Below are 24,298 nucleotides of genomic sequence, written 5' to 3'. Positions count from 1 at the left end.
TGGAAATCCTCAATCTTATCTTCATTGCACCCCCTCTAGAAGGTGACACAAACTAGTTACTCATCTCCTTAGAAGATAAATATGCATACTTTCCAGTCTGTGAACACAAAAGGATGAGATTATAACAAAACAACACCACATAATGAAACATGCTACATCTCTTGCACTTGCACACAATGAAATGAGCATTTATTATGTCTGCAATATGTAAAAACTATGCATACCTTCGAACTGGATCTCCGGGTACTCTTGGAGAGCCTACTTTAGTGTACAGCCAAACCTTTATGTCACCTATGAGTTAGAAAAGGCCCCACTACAGCAGCCCTTAGTGTTTAAATCATTGACAAGCTCTATTAGAGTGTTAGGTCAAGAAAAACAAGTAATCAAAGCAAATAGTCCTAGTATGGCTGGCTGATGCAAACAAGCAATTGAACATATGTGTGAGCAAATCTTACAGATCAAGAAAAGTAGCAAAGAAGGAGGCTTAAAGACCATCACTTGACTGACCAGATTTAATGGGCATTTAAACATCATGTGCAATGTATGAACTAACATAAACATTGCATATTCCATATTCTACAATGGAATGCACATGTATTAGGTTATGCCATGTATGATGATGCCTAAATGTACACTATAGCAGGCAGGAGTGATTCATCATTCCACGCACAATTGAATTGCAGGTTAAGGGCCAGTTCTATTCCGCCTTTTCAGGGCTTATTGTCAAAATAAGCCATAAAAGATGTAAAGAAGTCATTTTTGAGTTATGGGCTTGGGCTTAACTAATTTCGCTTTGGAGGGAGGTATTTCGAGTAGAACCTCACTAAAAATTGAAGGGAAGGGGAATACTGAAATGACTCTGTTGTCTGCCTATATTACACTCAAAATGCAACTGGTGACACCCGCGTCACACCTCACCCTCAAGTAAAAATGAACACGCAAGCGTTCATTGCCCTGCCCGCTTGCATCTCCTCTCCCCTTTCCCTCTACCTCGATACCCTGCCTGCAGCACTAGGGTTCCTCCAGCAAGCCGTCGCCACTGGTCCCATCTGGCCTGGTCCTCAATGATGCACTGTCCAGCTAGCCTACATGGCCGACAGGTAGGGGAAAATCTCCCTGGCTACTCCTCCCTCTGGTGCAGCCCCTCATTCTCATGGTCTCCAGTAGCTGCTCCACTGTGGTTCGTCCAACGCACTACTCCGGTAGGCGCTGCACAACTACGGCTGATGCCACACTGCGGCAGAAGGCACCTTATTCCCCCTCCCTACCTCCTAGGCCATGGCCTTAAGGTGCTGTTGAAGGATGAGCTCATCCAAGAAGGTGAGGATCTCCTCTGTTTTTTTGCCAAATTTTCATTCTGATCCACTATACGATGAATTTCTATGAGCTGCTTCGGCTGCCGCTACATGATGCATTACTATGAGTTGCTCCTGCTGTTGCTATATGATGAATTGCTATGAGCTGTTGCTGCTATATGATGAATTGCTATGAGCTGCTGCTGCTGCTGCAATACGATGAATTGCTATGAGCTACTGGTGTTATATGATGAGTTGCTATAAGCTGCTCCTGGTGCTGTTGCATGATGAAAGTCTATGAGCTGCTCCTGCTGATGCTATATGATGAATTGCTATGAGCTGCTCCTGCTGCTGCTATATGATGAAATGCTATGAGCTGCTCCTGCTGCTACTATATGATGAATTGCTATGAGCTGCTCCTGCTGCTGCTATATGATGAATTGCTATGAGTTGCTGATGGTATATGATGAATTGCACACTACTATTGCTGCTGCTATATGATGAGTTGCTATGAGCTGCTGCTGCTATATGATACTTTCAGGTGGTGGTGCTATATGATAATAACCAGCCACTTGGACCATCCAATTTCAATAAATAATTGTTCTTCATTTAAATGTGGGTCATGTGTTTTTCGTTTAAATTAGGCAATGGGATCTCTATGGAAAACACTAACCAAAGTAGATTGTGCCAAGTAGATGGTATCTTTGTATTTGCATTTTGAGCACATAGTGAAGGTCTATTTTCCTATCATATTAATTACTGCACTGGGTTCAATTTGTGATGTTTGCAAGTCAAATTAATTTTCATATGGGCAGCAAAATGAAAAAAATATAATGCAATCTAGAATTTTCACTGATCATACCAAAGATAAGCTAAAAATGAAATGAAAAGAATTGGTTGGCTTATTACATGGAGCTTATATTCACAGGTGCTTATTTTCTTAGGATAACTCATAATAACTGTCCCTAAGAAACTTGGCCAATAGAACTGACATACAAATAACATGTCACGATGATTGCAATGGAGGAGTGATGTACCATAGCACACTGTATAGGCTCACCATTGGCTCTCCTTTTTTGCAATGTTCCATGAAATTGCCACATACATCTTGTACTTTTCATTGTGTAACCCTATCTGCAAGTTGACACGGCTAATTTCAGACATCTCTACATGATAATACATTGCATATCCCTTGCGCATATTTAAACCACCAATTAATGATTGTGTGCGTAGCATAAACTAGCCATGACTCTGTGTGCTGGATTAGCAGGCACTCTAAGGGAGCCTAATGTAGTGTACTGGAATTCCTACATGCCACCTACGATTTTGTGTAATGTACAGCCTCTGTTCCTAAATATATGTCTATGTAGAGATTCCAGTATGGACCACATACAGATGTATATAGATGCATTTTCGAGTGTAGATTCACTCATTTTGCTTTGTATGTAGCCTATAGTGGAATCTCTAGAAAGACTTATATTTAGGAATGGAGGTACGAGGTAGTATCATGTATGACATCTACATATCTAATTTAGCAGCCAGTAGTAGAAATCATTGTCTACACAAAGGGATTACTGGTCGAAAATCCTAGCAAAGCACGCTGACAGGCATAGAACAATACAAGAGAGAGAGAGAGACATGCTTACAAGATCATAGCAATGCCTCGCTCCAGGATCTTGGTTGGCCAAGCTGTTAGATCTAGAAGAAACATCGTCCTTGTAGTTTTTGCCAGCTGCATAATAGGTAACAACGACCTATTAGTATATTTGAAGTACATCGGGCAGGTGATGGTAGACGGGTTTAAAGGTGAAAAGTACCTTGTCCGTGGGAATCGGGTTAGAAACGTCAAGGGTGATGACGCTGCGCTGGCTATCGGGGTCCGGAAAGGATATCTAGAATTGTGGAGTAGGGTGTTTGTGGCGGGGCTCCGGTAGGTTGGAGTACGGTGTGGGCGAAGCGGATCTGTGGCCGTGGACGAGGGCGTAGGTGAAGCTGCTCCAGTAGGGTGGAGTATGGTGTGGGTGAAGCGGATCTATGGTCGTGGACGAGGGCGTAGGTGAAGCTGCTCCGGTGGTTGGGTTAAGGATGGTGTCGACGATGCGGATCTGTGGCCGTGGACGGGGCGTCAGAAGCTACTCCAGTAGGTTGGATGAGGGTGCGAGGAAGCGGATCTGAGGCCGTGGACTTGTGAGTTGGCAAAGCGGCCCCGGTAGGGTTGAAAATGGTATAGGCGAAGCTACTCCGGTGGGGTTGACGATGGTGTCATCGAAGCGGCTCCCGTAAGGTTGAGGAAGTTGTCGGCGAAGAGGATCAGAGGCCGTCGACGGGGGCGTCGGTGGGGCGGCTCCAGGGGGGTGGGAAGAAGCGTCTCCGGTGGGGAGTATGAATGAGCTGCTGCAGATGCGCTGCGGTTGATGAGAGTACCGGCAAAGCAGATCCGGTGCCGTGGACAAGGCCGACACTGAATGGGCTGTGGTACAGTGGTGGATGAGTAGTCTACTTGTTTCTAGGGGAGGTGGGAGGGTTAGATGCGGCCGCAGAAGCAGATCCGGCGAGGTGGACGCCGGTGGATGAGCAGTCTAGGGTTTCGAGAGGGGAGGGGAGAAAGGCTGATGAAGTATGGACGGCGTGATGTGAGATGCTCTGGTGCTGTGGAGTTAGTCGTTTTTGTGGGAGGGGGAGAGGAAATGGGGGTGCCGTGTAGTGGGGGGGCGAAAGTTATGAAAGCAGCCCCGACCTATTATGTAGATGAGGGCGGTATTGTAACTGTTGGTTTCCATGCACCAAGGACAAAAGGGGAATTTCGCATGCTAAAGACTAAGGTGGCGGAAATTTTAGAAGGAGGCAGGAGATTTTGCCGCCCGCGGGATCATTCGTACCCAGTTTCAACTAATTTTGGACCGTGCTAGCGGGAAGGTCATGCGAGACTGTGTACACGGGGCATGCGTCAGCAGTTAATAACTGGTGTGAAGTCCACCCCAGAAAAAAACACAATAACTCGGGATGATGCACCGACAACTTGGACGTTCACACGGGCGCGGCCAATCGTATGGGTGTAGTGGCGCATTCACAAAAAAGGGATCAAATGCTCAGCCTATGTATTTCTCGTGTAAGTAGATAATTTAGTGCAATTGGTTATTTACTTTAAACATAATGCATTGACGTGTTAGTGTAGAGGCGCACAAAAAGAAATGGATATTGTAGTCCGCTACTTAAAAGTGTTACCTCATATGATTACATTGCCTCCATTTCATAAATTTCGTACCCGTTGAATTCATATATGGATATTACATATATTACTTCATAATAGAACCTTAAATTACCCAAGACTAATGATTTTGAATGAAAGAGTAACAACGGTGCATGTACATGATAGCTACATTGGTTGTTTGAAGAAACATCACTGTAACTTTGGCATGCACAACTGAAAAGGTTTATTTAAATAGAAAAAAATGTGATACGTGAGTGTCCAATCTTTATAGAATTGAATCGATATTGTACCTTTGGCCACAATACAAAGTAGATATTGATTTATGTTCAAGCGATGCACGTCCACGATCGTAGATAGTGATACGTGAATGAATTGTGCAATCTCTCTCACACGCATACATATCTCATTTCCCTGTGGGCATCAGAATCACACACGCGCACTTCGTATATTTCTCTCCCTCCGTCAAGGTTAGAATTCGTCTTTCTACCCCGTCCTACAAGTCTCTCACACATAAACACACACGCTCTCTCTGTCAAACACGCCCACCCCTTTAATTCCGCCCACCCACAGCCACTAATGTCTCAACGTATAATAATGTCTCTCACACATATGCCTAAGGTTAACTCGAGTTCCAGAACCATATGAATACATACAATGGGATTCCAGCAGAGCATCTTTTGTTTTGAGATTTGCTCTTACTCTCCCTCTCTATCTCTCTTTCTCACACACACACACACACGCGTGCACACACACATTGTTTCTCGCTTCATTTTTCCGACACTTGCATGCACACAATTTTGTTTATCTTCGTGATGCTTTAAGTATGCCTCGCACAAATGCTATCTACCTATCCCTTAATATAGCCAGATATGTGTCACACAAACTCCTTCTCCCTACTAGCAAGATGCCCATGCATTGCACTGAACATCAAGATGCATTTGTATGAGTAGTTTATCTTGTGGGAGAAAAGGATGAACGAGGGAAGGCCTCTAGAGATAGAGATAGACACTACTACTACTAATGTGCTGCCCCGTGTGTTGCAATGGATCCAAAGTAGTAGAATAATACTTGTTCACGTGCTTGAAATATAAAAACTCTAGTTTTGATATACTCCGACCGGTCCTTTTTCCTTTGCATATAAGGATTGTCTGAAATCAAACTTCATAAAGTTTGACCATATTTATATGAAAAATTATTAACATCTATAATGCTAAATTTATACAATATGCTAAATTTAGAATGTGAAATCAACAACATTAGATGCGTCATGACTTTACTTTTCATATTGTATAAATTTAGCATTATAGATGTTAATATTTTTTCGTATAAATATGGTCAAACTCTATGAAGTTTGACTTCAACAATCCTTATATGCAGAGTAAAAAGGACCGGAGGGAGTATATCAAAACTAGAGTGTTTATATTTCAAGCACGTGAACAAGTATTATTCTACTACTTTGGATCCATTGCAACACACGGGCCAACACATTGGTAGTAGTAGTGTCTATCTCTATCTCTAGAGGCCTTCCCTTGTTCATCCTTTTCTCTCACAAGATAAACTAATCATACAAATGCATCTTGATGTTCCGTGGTGACAAACCAGGGGACTTGTTTCGTATGGGACACATCCTACGATATACTCCCTCTCTCTTAGTTTATTTGTTTTGAATCTTTTCGTTTTATAAGTTTCAAATTCAAATTTATAGGGGCAGTGGGGTCAAGAGGGGTGAGCCACAGATCGGGGGACGTGTGGTGTCATGGGTTCGTGCGGCGTCGTGGGAATCGCGTTTGGCTGTGGTAGAAACTTGATGCTCGCCGCATTTAAGGTGTCCCACATGTCATGCACACAAAGGCAGAGGGGCGGTGCGGCTGAGAGGGGTGAGGCGCACGTCAGGGGACGTGGTGCCGTGGGTTGGAGCGGCGTCACCGGAATCACGAGTGGCAGTGGATGAAACTAATCACGGAACATCCTTTTCTGTGGGAGATGGCTTCGTAATAAGCTCTGGACCTTGCAGCTATCTCAAAACTCACACGGGCATCGAGGGTAGCATATTTTGTCCGCTCATACGTCAAGGGATAATTCTCCCATCCAGACAACCTTAATGCCAGCGTCTCGTCACCCTTCTGAAGATTTGTTCCGAGCACAAAATTTGCTATATCGAATAGGGATAGTGTCGGTTTATCACAATCTTCTACAGGAATTTTTATTCTGGTTTGTAGGTCAGCGATGCTTTTCGAATCAAGGTTGTACGGCTCCAACTTTTGTTTGTCCCCTGCGATGGCTTCCCCATAGAAGTATATGTCCTCCCGAGACAAGAAATCGTGAAGCTCACCCGGTATGGAGGGCACGTGTATGATGTGGTACACCACAACATCTTCTTCGAGGCACAGCTAAAGGACAGCAGCGCGTTGGATCTTCCCAGTGGCACGCTTCGTGTACTCTGCATCGAGACCGATGACATTCATCTCCACCTTTTGGAGGGAGTTGGATACATTGTTGATCCACTTCCGAACAACCCTTCGGTGGTCGGTGACTATGGCAACTATGCTCAACGAGCCCTCGACGAGGACATGTTGGACGCAAAAAAACCTTCATCTCGATCTCTTTCGCCAGTTGGAACCGCTGGACCGGAGGGCTATGGTTTGGAGAATTAGGATTAGATGGCCAGTCTAATTGAAGAAGATGATTATTTATAGGGGCTTCGGAATTACTCCAGGAGGATGTGAAGAGGTTAGAACAATGTGAATGCAGTGTGGTTTGGATGCAAATGAAGATCAAGGAGTAGCGAAAAAGCCGAGGAAAATCGGTTCCCGATGGAGAAGTAAATGGGAGAAGTTATGCGCATGGACGAGGAGAGTTGCGGTGGTTTGACTGCTGCATGCAATGGATTGGACGGGCTCTTCGGTTGCCTTTTCTCTCTCCTACGCACACAGAATGGCCCACTCATATGCTGTAGTTTATTGGATGGAGTCTGGCTGTAGCTGCTCATGCGTATGCTAATTAATGCTGTGAATGCGGGGCATGGAGGGAAATGGGCACATGCAAAAGGGTATATACACAGACTAATTAGAGAAATACTGAAAAGAGTTATGCACAGACAAAAGAGGACTGGAGGGAGTACTACTCACGTTCCTACTACGGTTAAGGAATATGCGGTTATCCTCAAAAAAGAAAAGTTCTTCTTCGTGCTTCCGCATGCACGATAATTTGGTTCTTCTCGCAATATGGATGATAGCTGGAGGATGAAGTGAACCCAGAGGCATGCTAGCACGGGAGCGTACTCATGTTCCTACTACTCCTACTACTACTACTACTACTACTACTACTACTACTACTAGTAGTAGTAGTAGTAGTAGTAGTAGTAGTAGTAGTAGTAGTAGTAGTAGTAGTAGTAGTAGTACAACTGTGGTACACTTGATGGTCAAAATACTATTATTCATCCGGTCCTCACAGTGAAGTGACAAGACCCTATGCCCGAGGTGACATCAGTCCAGGCGGCTTGTCCGGGTTACCAAAGTCAGCCTCACCTTGTGCACTGTGCAGCCACTGTCACCGCCGCTGTATAGCATGCCTCGCCTCGTCTCCCTCTCCCCTAGCACGACTCCATCTCCATCTCTGTCTCGCCGGAGATCTTGAGGTCACTCTTCATTATCTCACTGTTCCCCCACATACCCTCACCTCGCTCGCCTCCCCTAGTACCACTATTCCCTCGCTAGCCGCTCCATCACCGACAGCCTTCTCCCCCGTAAATCAAGCCCACCAAAACCCCACCTTCCAAACTCCACCATGGCCGAACGCGAACCACGCAGGATCCGTATGAGCCGTGATTGGAGCAATCTCCCCAGTGATGTCCTCGACCTCTGTTGTTCGTGTATGGATATGTTGAGCGCCCTGTGGCTGGCTGCATGCTCGAGGGTCATGCACACGACCATCATCGAAGTGAGGCCAAAGCTTTTCAAGTCACCCTGCTTGCTTCTATCTGGTCTTGCGAGATTGGCTCACCATGATACGGAGGCGTACATGATGCCCCTCGACTTCAATCCGATCTCCATTAGCCGAAACTTCTTTGCAGGTATGTAGTGGGTCGCCGTACATCATTTACCTCAAATTCAAATCCGATCACCATCGCCCGAAACTTCTTGGCAGGTATGTACTGGTTTGGCATGAACTCCCACTGGATGGCTGCCTTCAGAGAAGACAGTAAAAAGTTGGTGCTCATGAACTTCCAGACCTCCCATGAGATTATCCTTCCTCCGTTGGATTATATAGAGTTTTACCATCGTGGTCCTAGTCATCTAGATTACCACGTTAGTTGGATGGACCTTGTTTTGTAGAAGATTGTAATCTGCCAAGTGCCCACACGACATGCGAATTATGCAGAATTCAAGCTAATTGCCTTGTTCGACTGCGGACTCGCCTATCTTTACGCCGGTGCCTACTTTAGCTCGAGACAACTCAGATCGCAGTGGATCATCGTCAAAGCTGATACACACTTCTGTGATACTATTGAACATAATGGCATCATCTACGCGATCGACAAAGCAGATGGCACCACGTCTTGCTGGGACGGCGTGTGTAAGTTGTTTCCGTCTCATGTTAATGATGACACCATGACACTGTTTGAACTTTTTGTGATGATTGGCATATCCCTGTTTGAGCAGAATTTGAGTAGAACTATGGCAATGTATTAGAGACGCCGGAAATCATCTATATTTGGAATGAGTCAATTCATGCGATTGTGATCATGTCATTACAGCCAATTTGTACCCCTGAATAATCAAACAGTTAGGAATATATGGATATTCTCCTTATTTTACAGTAATTTATATACTACTACTAAATATGAGTGTGTATCAATGGCCATGTTGGTTTCCTCATTTTCATGATGTAGAAACATGCACCACACTATTGGTTTCATCTAACCATACATTAGGGAAGTAAATGTGCATATGGAGAACTCTATATTTGGAAGTAGTGAAATCCTGTAATGCTTGCCATGTGTACATACCTATATTCACCCTTCAGCAATCAATGGCTAGAATAATATCCTCACAAAAAAATTTCCCACAGAACACGAGTATATAGAAATGCATGGTCTGTTAGTTACCTTGAAGAATTTGTTTCTGAGGACAGAACATGATTCCATAACATGCATGACATGGTAGTTTCCTATGAAGAATCGATTGCGAGATAACATGAGTATAACCATGCATGACACTTCTACATTTTCGAACCCAGTATACATTTCCCTGTATTTTCCTCCCAGTTCCAATAGGGACATATCAATGTTGTTTCTTGCATTATCCTACTCATACTCTGAACAATGCTGATCTTACATTAACAATGTCTGTCCTTTTTGATATGATGTAGTGTCCCTACAGTTACTGCCCTTTGTAATCACACCACCTTTGCTAAAAACAGGGAAGCACAACTGGTTCCTCGCTTGATCAGACAATGGCAAAAGACTGATGATCATTCGGACACATGAGCCGGAAAAGTTATATTGCGAAAACCCCACTATATACTAGCACCGTGAAATATGTGAATATCTGGACAGTGGCAGTTACATTTATGAGGAGGATACCAGCTTGTTGGGGCCTTCATGATTTTTTAGTTGGAGGCGGGTAAACAGCCTTGGTTCACACTCTCTGTTTCTCGGACTCAATTATCTGATTAACAAGGAGATCACCGTTGGCAAGGACTTTGATGGCAGAGAGGCTCTGTTTGCTATGGAAAACTATGTCTACACGGCGAGCTCTAGGAGTTTGGGAGCAAACTCCCCTGATTGTCAACGATACAGCATGCAGCCAAACGAATGTGAGAATGACAAAGGCATCCGGATTAACTTTGATCCTTGGATTTCTCAATTGTGACAGGCAGTGATGTGGTTCAAGCCTTCAGGTTGATAGGTAATTGGGCTGTTGCGTCGAAAGGGTGGAGTATTGGGGTCTCCGGAGCATTGGTCGCTGAAGCGGGGCTGCAAATTATGATGGTGTTGGATCATCTCTTCTAATGACTTTGTTGTCTTTGCTGCTTGTTCTGGATGGGTAGTCCTTTCTTTTGTTATGCATATTCCTTGTCATTTGGTCATCCTCGTCTATGTCACTCTTACTATGTAATAGTTGCCTCTGTTTAGAATGTCATTCTCGTCTAGATCACAAGAGTCTGAGCGCTGCAGATGGGTGCGTTTTGGTGGTGTAGCAAGACTTCTTATGAACTATCATGTCTTGCTATTTATGTCAGTAGTAGTCAATAGTCAATGTTTGAATGTTGTATATATCATTGTTTAGAATTGTTTATTATCTCGAACTACTGGTGGGCTAAATGAGGGCATCACCATTCTCCAGTGTTTAGAGCGTATCTCCTTTTTTCAAGTTATATAATTTCAGCTCAGTTTCTTTTTGATGATGTACACTTGTTTGGGCCAGTGAGGTGTCGTTGAATATGGGCTGAGTAGTAACCCAATGCCAAACAGGTAAATTATGACTCTCAGGCCGGGCTCTCAAAAGATCCACAAAAAAGGCCGGGTTCTCCAAAAAAGAAATAATAAGGACTCTTAGGCCGACATGTGGGTGGCACCGGTGTTTTCTTGTGCTTGCGTGCTACCTCTTGAGCACTTGCGTTGGTTTTCCCTTGAAGAGGAAAGGGTGGTGCAGCAAAGTAGCGTAAGTATTTCCCTTAGTTTTTGAGAACCAAGGTATCAATCCAGTAGGAGGCTACGCGCGAGTCCCACGCACCTACACAAAACAAATAAATCCTCGCAACCAACGCGATAAGGGGTTGTCAATCCCTACACGGTCACTTACGAGAGTGAGATCTGATAGATATGATAAGATAATATTTTTGGTATTTTTATGGCAAAGATGCAAAGTAAAATAAAAGGCAATAAAAATAAAAAAGTATTGGAAGATTAATATGATGAAGATAGACCCGGGGGCCATAGGTTTCACTAGTGGCTTCTCTCAAGAGCATAAGTATTTTACGGTGGGTGAACAAATTACTGTTGAGCAATTGACAGAACTGAGCATAGTTATGAGAATATCTAGGTATGATCATGTATATAGGGATCACGTCCAAGACAAGTAGACCGACTCCTGCCTGCATCTACTACTATTACTCCACACATCGACCGCTATCCAGCATGCATCTAGAGTATTAAGTTCATAAGAACAGAGTAACGCCTTAAGCAAGATGACATGATGTAGAGGGATAAACTCATGCAATATGATAAAAACCTCATCTTGTTATCCTCGATGGCAACAATACAATACTAGCCTTGCTGCCCCTACTATCACTGGGAAAGGACACCGCAAGATTGAACCCAAAGCTAAGCACTTCTCGCATTGCAAGAAAGATCAATCTAATAGGCCAAACCAAACTGATAATTCAAAGAGACTTGCAAAGATAACCAATCATACATAAAAAATTCAGAGAAGATTGAAATATTGTTCATAGATAAACTTGATCATAAACCCACAATTCATCGGTCTCAACAAACACACCGCAAAAAGAAGATTACATCAAATAGATCTCCACAAGAGAGGTGGAGAACTTTGTATTGAGATCCAAAAAGTGAGAAGAAGCCATCTAGCTAATAACTATGGACACGTAGGTCTGAGGTAAACTACTCACACTTCATCGGAGAGGCTATGGTCTTGATGTAGAAGCCCTCCGTGATCGATGCCCCCTCCGGCGGAGCTCCCGAACAGGCCCCAAGATGGGATCTCGTGGATACAGAAAGTTACGGCGGTGGAATTAGGGTATTGGCTCCGTATCTGATTGTTTGGGGGTACGTAGGTATATATAGGAGGAATAAGTACGTCAGTGGAGCAACAGGGGGCCCACAAGGGTGGAGAGCGCGCCTTGGGGGGGGGGGGGTAGGCGCGCCCTAATACCTCATGGTCTCCCTATTGGTTGCTTGACGTAGGGTCCAAGTCTCCTGGGTCTTGTTTGTTCCAAAAAACTAGTTCCCGAAGGTTTCATTCCGCTAGGACTCCGTTTGATATTCCTTTTCTTCGAAACCCTAAAATAGGCAAAAAACAGCAATTCTGGGCTGGGCCTCCGGTTAATAGGTTAGTCCCAAAAATAATATAAAAGTGTATAATAAAGCCCAATAATGTCCAAAACAGTAGATAATATAGCATGGAGCAATAAAAAATTATAGATACGTTGGAGACATATCAAGCATCCCCAAGCTTAATTCCTGCTCGTCCTCGAGTAGGTAAACGATAAAAACAGAATTTTAGATGTGGAATGCTACTTGGCATATTTTCAATGTAATTCTTCTTAATTGTGCTATGAATATTCAGATCCGAAAGATTGAAGACCAAAGTTCAATGTTGACATAGAAATAGTAATACTTCAAGCATACTAAGTAAGCAATTATGTCTCTTCAAAATAACATGGCCAGAGAAAGTTATCCCTACAAAATCATATAGCCTGGCTATGCTCTATCTTCACCACACAAAGTATTTAAATCATGCACAACCCCGATGACAATCCAAGCAATTGTTTCATACTTTTGACATTATCAAAGCTTTTTCAATCTTCACGTAATACATGAGCGTGATCCATGGACATAGCACTTTAGGTGGAATAGAATGGTGGTTGTGGAGGGACAAAAAGGAGAAGATAGTGTCACATCGACTAGGCGTATCAACGGGCTATGGAGATGCCCATCAATAGATATCAATGTGAGTGAGTAGGGATTGCCATGCAACAGATGCACTAGAGCTATAAGTATATGAAAGCTCAAAAAGAAACTAAGTGGGTGTGCATCCAACTTGTTTGCTCATGAAGACCTAGGGCATTTTGAGGAAGCCCATCATTGGAATATACAAGCCAAGTTCTATAATGAAAATTTCCCACTAGTATATGAAGGTGATAACAAAGGAGACTCACTACTATGAAGATCATGGTGCTACTTTGAAGCACAAGTGTGGTAAAAGGATAGTAGCATTGTCCCTTCTCTCTTTTTCTCTCATATTTTTATTTGGGACTTTTCTCTTTTTTATGGCCTCTTTTTTTTCGTCCGGAGACTCATCCCGACTTGTGGGGGAATCATAGTCTCCATTCCTCACTTGGGACAATGCTCTAATAATGATGACCATCACACTTTTATTTTCTTACAACTCAAGAATTACAACTCGATACTTAGAACAAGATATGACTCTATATGAATGCCTCCGGCGGTGTACCGGGATATGCAATGACTCATGAGTGACATGTATGAAAGAATTATGAACGGTGGCTTTGCCACAAATACAATGTCAACTACATGATCATGTGAATCAATATGACAATGATGGAGCGTGTCATAATAAACGGAACGGTGGAAAGTTGCATGGAAATATATCTCGGAATGGCTACAGAAATACCATGACAGGTAGGTATGGTGGCTGTTTTGAGGAAGGTATATGGTGGGTGTATGATATCGGCGAAAGGTGCGCGGTATTAGAGATGCTAGCAATGGTGGAAGGGTGAGAGTGCGTATAATCCATGGACTCAACATTAGTCATAAAGAACTCATATACTTATTGCAAAAATCTACAAGTTATCGAAGCAAAGTATTACGCGCATGCTCCTAGGGAGATAGATTGGTAGGAAAAGACCATCGCTCGTCCCTGACCGCCACTCATAAGGAAGACAATCAATAAATAAATCATGCTCCGACTTTATTACATAACGGTTCACCATACGTGCATGCTACAGGAATCACAAAATTTAACACAAGTATTTCTAAAATTCACAACTACTCAGCTAGCATGACTCTAATATCACCATCTCCATATCTCAAAACAATTATCAAGTATCAAACTTCTCTTAGTATTCACCACACTCATAAGAGAATTTTATTATTAATCTTGTATAACTATCATATTAGGATTATTTAAGAAATTTACCATGCTATTTAAGACTCTCAAAATAATCTAAGTGAAGCATGAGAGATCAATAGTTTCTATAAAACAAATCCACCATCGTGCTCTAAAAGATATAAGTGAAGCACTGGAGCAAAACTATATAACTCAAAAAATATAAGTGAAGCACATAGAGTATTCTAATAATTTCTGAATCATGTGTATCTCTCTCAAAAGGTGTGTACATCAAGGATGATTGTGGTAAACTAACAAATAAAGACTCAAATCATACAAGACGCTCCAAGCAAAACACATATCATGTGGTGAATAAATATATAACTCCAAGTAAAATTACCGATAGAAGTAGATGAAAGAGGGGATGCCTTCCGAGGCATCCCCAAGCTTTGGCTTTTAGGTTTCCTTAGATTATATTGGGGGTGACATGGGAATCCCCAAGCTTAGGCTCTTGCCACTCCTTGTTCCATAATCCATCAAATCTTTACCCAAAACTTGAAAACTTCACAACACAAAACTTAAAGTAGAAAATCTCATGATCTCCGTTAGCAAAAGAAAACAAAAGACCAGTTCAAGGTACTGTAATGGACTCTTTCTTTATTTATATTGGTGTTAAACCTACTGTAAGCCAACTTCTCTATGGTTTATAAACTATTTTACTAGCCATAGATTCATCAAAATAAGCAAACAACACACGAAAAACAGAATCTGTCAAAAACAGAACAGTCTGTAGTAATCTGTAGCTAGCGCAAGATCTAGAACCCCAAAAATTCTAAAAGAAATTTTTTGACGTGAGGAATTTATCTATTAATCATATTCAAAAATAATTAACTCAATAGTACTTTCCAAATAAAAATTCCATCAGTTCTCGTGAGCGCTAAAGTTTCTGTTTTTTTACAGCAAGATTAACAAGAATTTCCCCAATTCTTCCCAACGGTTCTACTTGGCACAAACACTAATTAAACACAAAAAACAAAACCAAAACATAGGCTAGATAAATTCTTTATTACTAAACAGGAGCAAAAAGCAAGGAATAAAAATGAAATTGGGTTTCCTCCCAACAAGCGCTATCGTTTAATGCCCCTAGCTAGGCATAAAATGCAAGGAGAGATCTAGGTATTGCGACCTTTTGTAGGAAATCCATAAGTGGCTCTCATAATAGATTCATAAGTTAATTTAATTTTATTTCTAGGAAAGTGTTCCATGCCTTTCCTTAACGGAAATTGGAATCTAATATTTCCTTCCTTCATATCAATAATTGCACCAATCGTTCTAAGGAAAGGTCTACCAAGAATAATAGGACATGAAGGATTGCAATCTATGTCAAAAACGATAAAATCTTCGGGCACATAATTCCTATTTGTAACAATAAGAACATCATTAATTCTTCCCATAGTTTTCTTAATAGTGGAATCCGCAAGGTGCAAGTTTAGAGAGCAATCATCAAAATCACGGAAACCTAACAAATCACACAAAGTCTTTGGAATCGTGGAAACACTAGCAATCAAATCACACAAAGCATAGCATTCATGATCTTTAATTTTAATTTTAATAGTTGGTTCCCACTCATCATAAAGTTTTCTAGAGATAGAAACTTCCAACTCAAGTTTTTCTTCATAAGATTGCTTCAAAGCATCAACGATATGTTTGGTAAAAGCTTTATTTGACTATAAGCATGAGGAGAATTTAGCACCGATTGTAACAAGGAAATAGAATATATAAAAGAGAAGCTATTATAATTAAATTCCTTGAAATCCAAAATAGTGGGTTCATTAACATCTAGAGTTTTGATCTCTTCAATCCCACTTTTATCAAATTTAGCATCAAGATCTACAAACTCCGAATTTTTGGAATGCCTTCTAGGTAAACGTGGATCATATTCAGTCCCATCATTATCAAGATTAATATTGCAAAACAAAGATTTAATAGGGGACACATAAATAACTTTTAGATCTTCATCTTTATTATCATGGTGACTAGAAGAACGCACTGTTATAAATGAATCTTTCTTAGCACGCATCCTAGCGGTTCTTTATTTGCACTCATCAATGGAAATTCTCATGGCTTTGAGAGACTCATTGATATCATTATTAGGTGTAATAGATCTAAGTTTCAAAGAATCAACATCAAGAGAAATTCTATCAACGTTCCTAGCCAACTCATCAATCTTAAGCAGTTTTTCTTCAATCAAAGCATTGAAATTCTTTTGTGAAGTAATAAATTCTTTAATATTAGATTCAAAATCAGAGGGCATCTTATTATAATTTCCATAAGAATTGTTGTAGGAATTACCATAATTATTAGAGGAATTACTAGGATAAGGCCTAGGATTAAAGTTTCCTCTATACGTGTTTTTACCAAAATTGTTCCTACCAACAAAATTCACATCCATAGAATCATTATTATTCTCCATCAAAGTAGACAAAGGCATATCATTAGGATCAGAAGAAACACTTTTATTAGCAAATAATTTCATAAGTTCATCCATCTTTTCACTCAAAATATTAAACTCTTCTATCGCATGCACTTTCTTATTAGTAGATCTTTCAGTGTGCCATTGAGAATAATTAACCATAATATTATCTAGGAGTTTAGTAGCTTCTCCTAAAGTGATTTCCATAAAAGTGCCTCCCGCGGCTGAATCTAAAATATTTCTAGAAGCAAAATTCTATCCGGCATAAATTTTTTGTATAATTATCCACAAATTTAAACCATGAGTAGGGCAATTACGTATCATTAATTTCATCCTCTACCAAGCTTGTGCAACATGTTCATGATCAAGTTGCTTAAAATTCATAATATCGTTTCTAAGAGAGATGATCTTAGCGGGAGGAAAATACTTAGAGATAAAAGCATCTTTGCACTTATTCCACGAATCAATACTATTTTTAGGCAAAGACGAAAACCAAGCTTTAGCACGATCTCTAAGCGAGAAAGGAAATAGCTTCAATTTAACAATATCATTGTCCACATCTTTCTTCTTTGCATATCACACAAATCAACGAAGCTATTTAGATGGGTAACGACATCTTCACTAGGAAGGCTGAAAAACAGATCTTTCATGACAAGATTCAGCAAGGCAGCATTAATTTCACAAGATTCAGCATCGGTAAGAGGAGCAATCGGAGTGCTAATAAAATCATTGTTGTTGGTATTGGTAAAGTCACACAATTTAGTGTTATCTTGAGTCATCGCGACAAGCAAGCAATCCAGCACACAAGCAAACAAGAAACGGGCAAAAGGAGGCAAATAGAGAAAGAGAGGGAGGATAGAGAGAGAGGGCGAATAAAACGGCAAGGGTGAAGTGGGGGGAGAGGAAAACGAGAGGCAAATGGCAAATAATTTAATGTGGGAGATAAGGGTTTGTGATGGGTACTTGGTATGTTTGACTTTTGCGTAGACCTCCCCGGCAACGGCGCCAGAAATCCTTCTTGCTACCTCTTGAGAACTTGCGTTGGTTTTCCCTTGAAGAGGAAAGGGTGGTTTAGCAAAGTAGCATATGTATTTCCCTCAGTTTTTGAGAACAAATGTATCAATCCAGTAGGAGGCTACGTGTGAGTCCCTCGCACCTACACAAAACAAATAAATCCTCGCAACCAACGCGATAAGGGGTTATCAATCCCTACACGGTCACTTATGAGAGTGAGATCTGATAGATATGATAAGATAATATTTTTGGTATTCTTATGATAAAGATGCAAAGTAAAATAAAAGGCAATAAAAATAACTAAGTATTGGAATATTAATATGATGAAGATAGACCCGGGGGCCATAGGTTTTACTAGTGGCTTCTCTCAAGAGCATAAGTATTTTACGGCGGGTGAACAAATTACTGTTGAGCAATTGACAGAATTGAGCATAGTTATTAGAATATCTAGGTATGATCATGTATATTGGCATCACGTCCAAGACAAGTAGACCGACTCCTGCCTGCATATACTACTATTACTCCACACATCGACCGCTATCCAGCATGCATCTAGAGTATTAAGTTCATAAGAACGGAGTAACGCCTTAAGGAAGATGACATGATGTAAAGGGATACACTCATGCAATATGATAAAAAACCCATCTTGTTATCCTCGATGGCAACAATACAATACGTGGCTTGCTACCCCTACTGTCACTGGGAAAGGACACTGCAAGATTGAACCCAAAGCTAAGCACTTCTCCCATTGCAAGAAAGATCAATCTAATAGGCCAAACCAAACTGATAATTTTAAGAGACTTGCAAAGAGAACCAATGATACATAAAAGAATTCAGAGAAGATTCAAATATTGTTCATAGATAAACTTGATCATAAACCCACAATTCATCGGTCTCAACAAACACACCACAAAAAAAGATTACATCAAATAGATCTCCATAAGAGAGGGGGAGAACTTTGTATTGAGATCCAAAAAGAGAGAAGAAGCCATCTAGCTCATAACTATGGACCCATAGGTCTGAGGTAAACTACTCACACTTCATCGGAGAGGCTATGGTGTTGCTGTAAAAGCCCTCCGTGATCGATGCCCCCTCCGGCGGATCTCCGGAACAGGCCCCAAGATGGGATCTCGTGGATACAAAAAGTTACGGCGGTGGAATTAGGGTTTTGGCTCCGTATCTGATCGTTTGGGGGTACGTAGGTATGTATAGGAGGAAGAAGTACGTCAGTGGTGCAACAGGGGGCCCAGGAGGGTGGAGGGCGCGCCTGGAGGGGTAGGCGCACCCGCCTACCTGGTAGCCTCCCTGTTGGTTGCTTGACGTAGGGTCCAAGTCTCCTGGGTCTTGTTCGTTCCAAAAATCACGTACCAAAGGTTTCATTCCGTTTGGACTCCGTTTGATATTCCTTTTCTTCGAAACCCTAAAATAGACAAAAAACAGCAATTCTGGGCTGGGCCTCTGGTTAATAGGTTAGTCCCAAAAATAATATAAACCTATATAATAAAGCCCAATAATGTCCAAAACAGTAGATAATATAGCATGGAGCAATCAAAAATTATAGATACGTTGGAGACGTGTCATTGCGGGCCGAGAGCATTTGGCGCGTGTTCGAAATTCAAGCTACCTTTTCATCCCCAATCTCCCACCCCTCCCCCACCTCTGGAATCTCGATTCCTACTCCAGTTCCCCCAAATCCCCCTCCTGTACTCCCTGTACTCAAGCTCACTATCATGTCGCCGGTCAACATGGATCTCCGAGACGGAGATCCTGAGGTCCGTCCTGCCTTCGGTCGCTGCGTGCTGTCGCTCAACAGTGGCATGGCAGCGTTTGATGACCAGTTTACCGGCAAAGTGCTGATTGTAACCATCAACGGCAACCGGCCTCCCGTCTTGCCGGACGACCTTGTCAAAGCTCTTAGCATTGCGCACGGCATCCAAATAAGTGACTCGCTCGTCGAAGTCTGTCCGCCACCAGCTGATTTCTTTGTCAGGTTCCGGACAACTTTCGACTGCAGTTGTGTGTTCGAATCTTCCCGGCGTTTGTTCTGCAATGGCGCGCTGGTGAGCTTTGATCGGTGGCACCCAGGATGGGGCTGTTGGGGAACGTTGCAGAAAACAAAAATTTTCCTACTCGTTTCACCAAGATCCATCTAGGAGTTCATCTAGCAACGAGTGATCGGATGCATCTACATAGCTTTGTAGATCGCGAGCGGAAGTGTTCAAAGAATGGGGATGATGTAGTCGAACACGACGTGAATCAAATCACCGATGACCAAGCGCCGAACGGACGGCACCTCTGCGTTCAACACACGTACGGGACGGGAGACGTCTCCTCCTTCTTGATCCAGCAAGGGGGAAGGAGAGGTTGATGAAGATCCAGCAGCACGACGGCGTGGTGGTGGATGCAGGGCGTCACAGTAGCAGGGCTTCGCCTATACTACGAGAGAGAGACGTAACGGGGAGAGAGGGAGGTGCCAGAGGCTGAGGTATGAAGTCCTCCCTCTCCTCAACTATATATACATATCTTCATAACCCTAGCATCACCGAACCTTAAGTGTGTAGACCCTACGGGTTCGGGAGACATGCAGACATGACCGGGACGACTCTCCGGTCAATAACCAACAGCGGGATCTGGATACCCATGTTGGCTCCCACATGCTCCACGATGATCTCATCGGATGAACCACGATGTCGAGGATTTAATCAACCCCGTATACAATTCCCTTTGTCAATCGGTATGTTACTTGCCCGAGACTCGATCGTTGGTATCCCAATACCTTGTTCAGTCTCGTTACCGGCAAGTCACTTTACTCGTACTGTAATGCATGATCCCGTGATCAACCACTTGGTCACCTTGAGCTCATAATGATGATGCATTACCGAGTGGGCCCAGTGATACCTCTCCGTTATATGGAGTGACAAATCCCAGTCTCGATCCGTGTCAACCCAACAGATACTTTCGGAAATACCTGTAGTGCACCTTTATAGTCACCCAGTTACGTTGTGACGTTTGATACACCCAAAGCACTCTTACGGTATCCGGGAGTTACACAATCTCATGGTCAAAGGAAAAGATACTTGACATTGGAAAAGCTCTAGCAAACGAACTACACGATCTTGTGCTATGCTTAGGATTAGGTCTTGTCCATCACATCATTCTCCTAATGATGTGATCCCGTTATCAATGACATCCAATGTCCATAGCCAGGAAACCATGACTATCTGTTGATCAACGAGCTAGTCAACTAGAGGCTTACTAGGGACATATTATGGTCTATGTATTCACACGTGTATTACGATTTCCGGATAATACAGTTATAGCATGAATAAAGACAATTATCATGATCAAAGAAATATAATAATAATACTTTTATTATTGCCTCTAGGGCATATTTCCAACAGGTCTCCCACTTGCACTAGAGTCAATAATCTAGTTACATTGTGATGAATCGAACACCCATGGAATTCTGGTGTTGATCATGTTTTGCCCTAGGGAGAGGTTTAGTCAACGGATCTGCTATATTCAGGTCCGTATGTACTTTACAAATCTCTATGTCTCCATCTTGAACATTTTCATGAATGGAGTTGAAGCGACGCTTGATGTGCCTTGTCTTCTTGTGAAACCTGGGCTCCTTGGCAAGTGCAATAGCCCCAGTGTTGTCACAAAAGAGTTTGATTGGCCCCGACGCATTAGGTATGACTCCTAGGTCGGTGATGAACTCCTTCACCCATATTGCTTCATGTGCTGCCTCCGAGGCTGCCATGTACTCCGCTTCACATGTAGATCCCGCCACGACGCTCTGTTTGCAGCTGCACCAGCTCACTGCTCCACCATTCAACATATACACGTATCCGGTTTGTGACTTAGAGTCATCCAGATCTGTGTCGAAGCTAGCGTCGACGTAACCCTTTACGACGAGCTCTTCGTCACCTCCATAAACGAGAAACATTTCCTTAGTCCTTTTCAGGTACTTCAGGATATTCTTGACCGCTGTCCAGTGTTCCTTGCCGGGATTACTTTGGTACCTTCCTACCAAACTTACGGCAAGGTTTACATCAGGTCTGGTACACAGCATGGCTGAGGCATAGGGGATGACACTCATCTCTTCTATATCTTCTGCCGTGGTCGGGCATTGAGCTGAGCTCAATCTCACACCTTGCAAAACAGGCAAGAACCCTTTCTTGGACTGATCCATTTTGAACTTTTTCAAAATCTTATCAAGGTATGTGCTTTGTGAAAGACCTATGAGGCATCTTGATCTATCTCTATAGATCTTGATGCCTAATATATAAGCAGCTTCTCCAAGGTCCTTCATTGAAAAACTCTTATTCAAGTAGGCCTTGATGCTGTCCAAGAGTTCTATATCATTTCCCATCAAAAGTATGTCATCTACATATAGTATGAGAAATGCTACAGAGCTCCCACTCACTTTCTTGTAAACGCAGGCTTCTCCATAAGTCTGCGTAAACCCAAACGCTTTGATCATCTCATCAAAGCGAATGTTCCAACTCCGAGATGCTTGCACCAGCCCATAAATCGAGCGTTGGAGCTTGCACACCTTGTTAGCATTCTTAGGATCGACAAAACCTTCTGGCTGCATCATATACAATTCTTCCTTAAGGAAACCATTAAGGAATGCCGTTTTGATGTCCATTTGCCATATTTCATAATCGTAGAATGCGGCAATTGCTAACATGATTCGGACGGACTTCAGCTTCGCCACCGGTGAGAAAGTCTCATCGTAGTCAACCCCTTGAACTTGTCGATAACCCTTAGCGACAAGCCTAGCTTTATAGATGGTCACATTACCATCCGCGTCTGTCTTCTTCTTAAAGATCCATTTATTTTCTATGGCTCGCCGTTCAACGGGCAAGTCAGTCAAAGTCCATACTTCGTTTTCATACATGGATCCTATCTCGGATTTCATGGTTTCTAGCCATTTGTTGGAATCCGGGCCCGCCATCGCTTCTTCATAGTTCGAAGGTTCACCGTTGTCTAACAACATGATTTCCAAGACAGGGTTGCCGTACCACTCTGGTGCGGAACGTGTCCTTGTGGACCTTCGAATTTCAGTAGGAGCTTGATCAGAAGTATCTTGATCATCATGAATAACTTCCTCTCTAGTCGGTGCAGGCACCTCAAGAACATTTTCTTGAGTTGCGCCATTTATCGGTTCAAGAGGCAATACTTCATCAAGTTCTACTTTCCTCCCACTTACTTCTGTCGAGAGAAACTCTTTCTCTAGAAAGGATCCATTCCTGGCAACAAGGATCTTGCCTTCGGATCTGAGGTAGAAGGTATATCCAGCAGTTTCTTTAGGGTATCCTATGAAGACGCATTTTTCCGACTTGGGTTCGAGCTTTTCAGGTTGAAGTTTCTTGACATAAGCATCGCATCCCCAAACTTTTAGAAACGACAGCTTAGGTTTCTTCCCAAACCATAATTCATACGGTGTCGTCTCAACGGATTTCGACGGAGCCCTATTTAAAGTGAATGCGGCAGTCTCTAAAGCATAGCCCCAAAAAGATAGCGGTAAATCGGTAAGAGACATCATAGATCGCACCATATCTAATAGAGTGCGATTACGACGTTCGGACACACCGTTACGCTGAGGTGTTCCAGGCGGCGTGAGTTGTGAAACTATTCCACATTTTCTTAAGTGTGTGCCAAATTCGTGACTCAAGTATTCTCCTCCACGATGTGATCGTAGAAACTTGATTTTCCTGTCACGTTGATTTTCAACCTCACTCTGAAATTCCTTGAACTTTTCAAAGGTTTCAGACTTGTGTTTCATTAAGTAGACATACCCATATCTACTCAAGTCATCAGTGAGGGTGAGAACATAACGATAGCCACCGCGAGCCTCAACACTCATTGGACCGCACACATCAGTATGTATGATTTCCAATAAGTTGGTTGCTCGCTCCATTGTTCCTGAGAACGGAGTCTTGGTCATTTTTCCCATGAGGCATGGTTCGCACGTGTCAAATGATTCATAATCAAGAGACTCTAAAAGTCCATCTGCATGGAGCTTCTTCATGCGTTTGACACCTATGTGACCAAGGCGGCAGTGCCACAAGTATGTGGGACTATCATTATCAACCTTACATCTTTTGGTACTCACACTATGAACATGTGTAGTAATACGCTCGAGATTCATTAAGAATAAACCATTGACTATCGGAGCATGACCATAAAACATATCTCTCATATAAATAGAACAACCATTATTCTCGGATTTAAATGAGTAGCCATCTCGTATTAAATGAGATCCTGATACAATGTTCATGCTCAAACATGGCACTAAATAACATTATTGAGGTTTATAACTAATCCCATAGGTAAATGTAGAGGTAGCGTGCCGACGGCGATCACATCGACCTTGGAACCATTCCCGACGCGCATCGTCACCTCGTCCTTCGCCAGTTTCCGTTTATTCCGCAGCTCCTGCTGTGAGTTACAAATATGAGCAACGGCACCGGTATCAAATACC

This window comes from Triticum urartu, chromosome 4 (assembly GCF_003073215.2).
Source record: "Triticum urartu cultivar G1812 chromosome 4, Tu2.1, whole genome shotgun sequence".
NCBI lineage: Eukaryota > Viridiplantae > Streptophyta > Magnoliopsida > Poales > Poaceae > Triticum > Triticum urartu.
The sequence above is the reverse complement of the archived record's forward strand: the minus strand, read 5'-3'. Positions refer to the sequence as shown.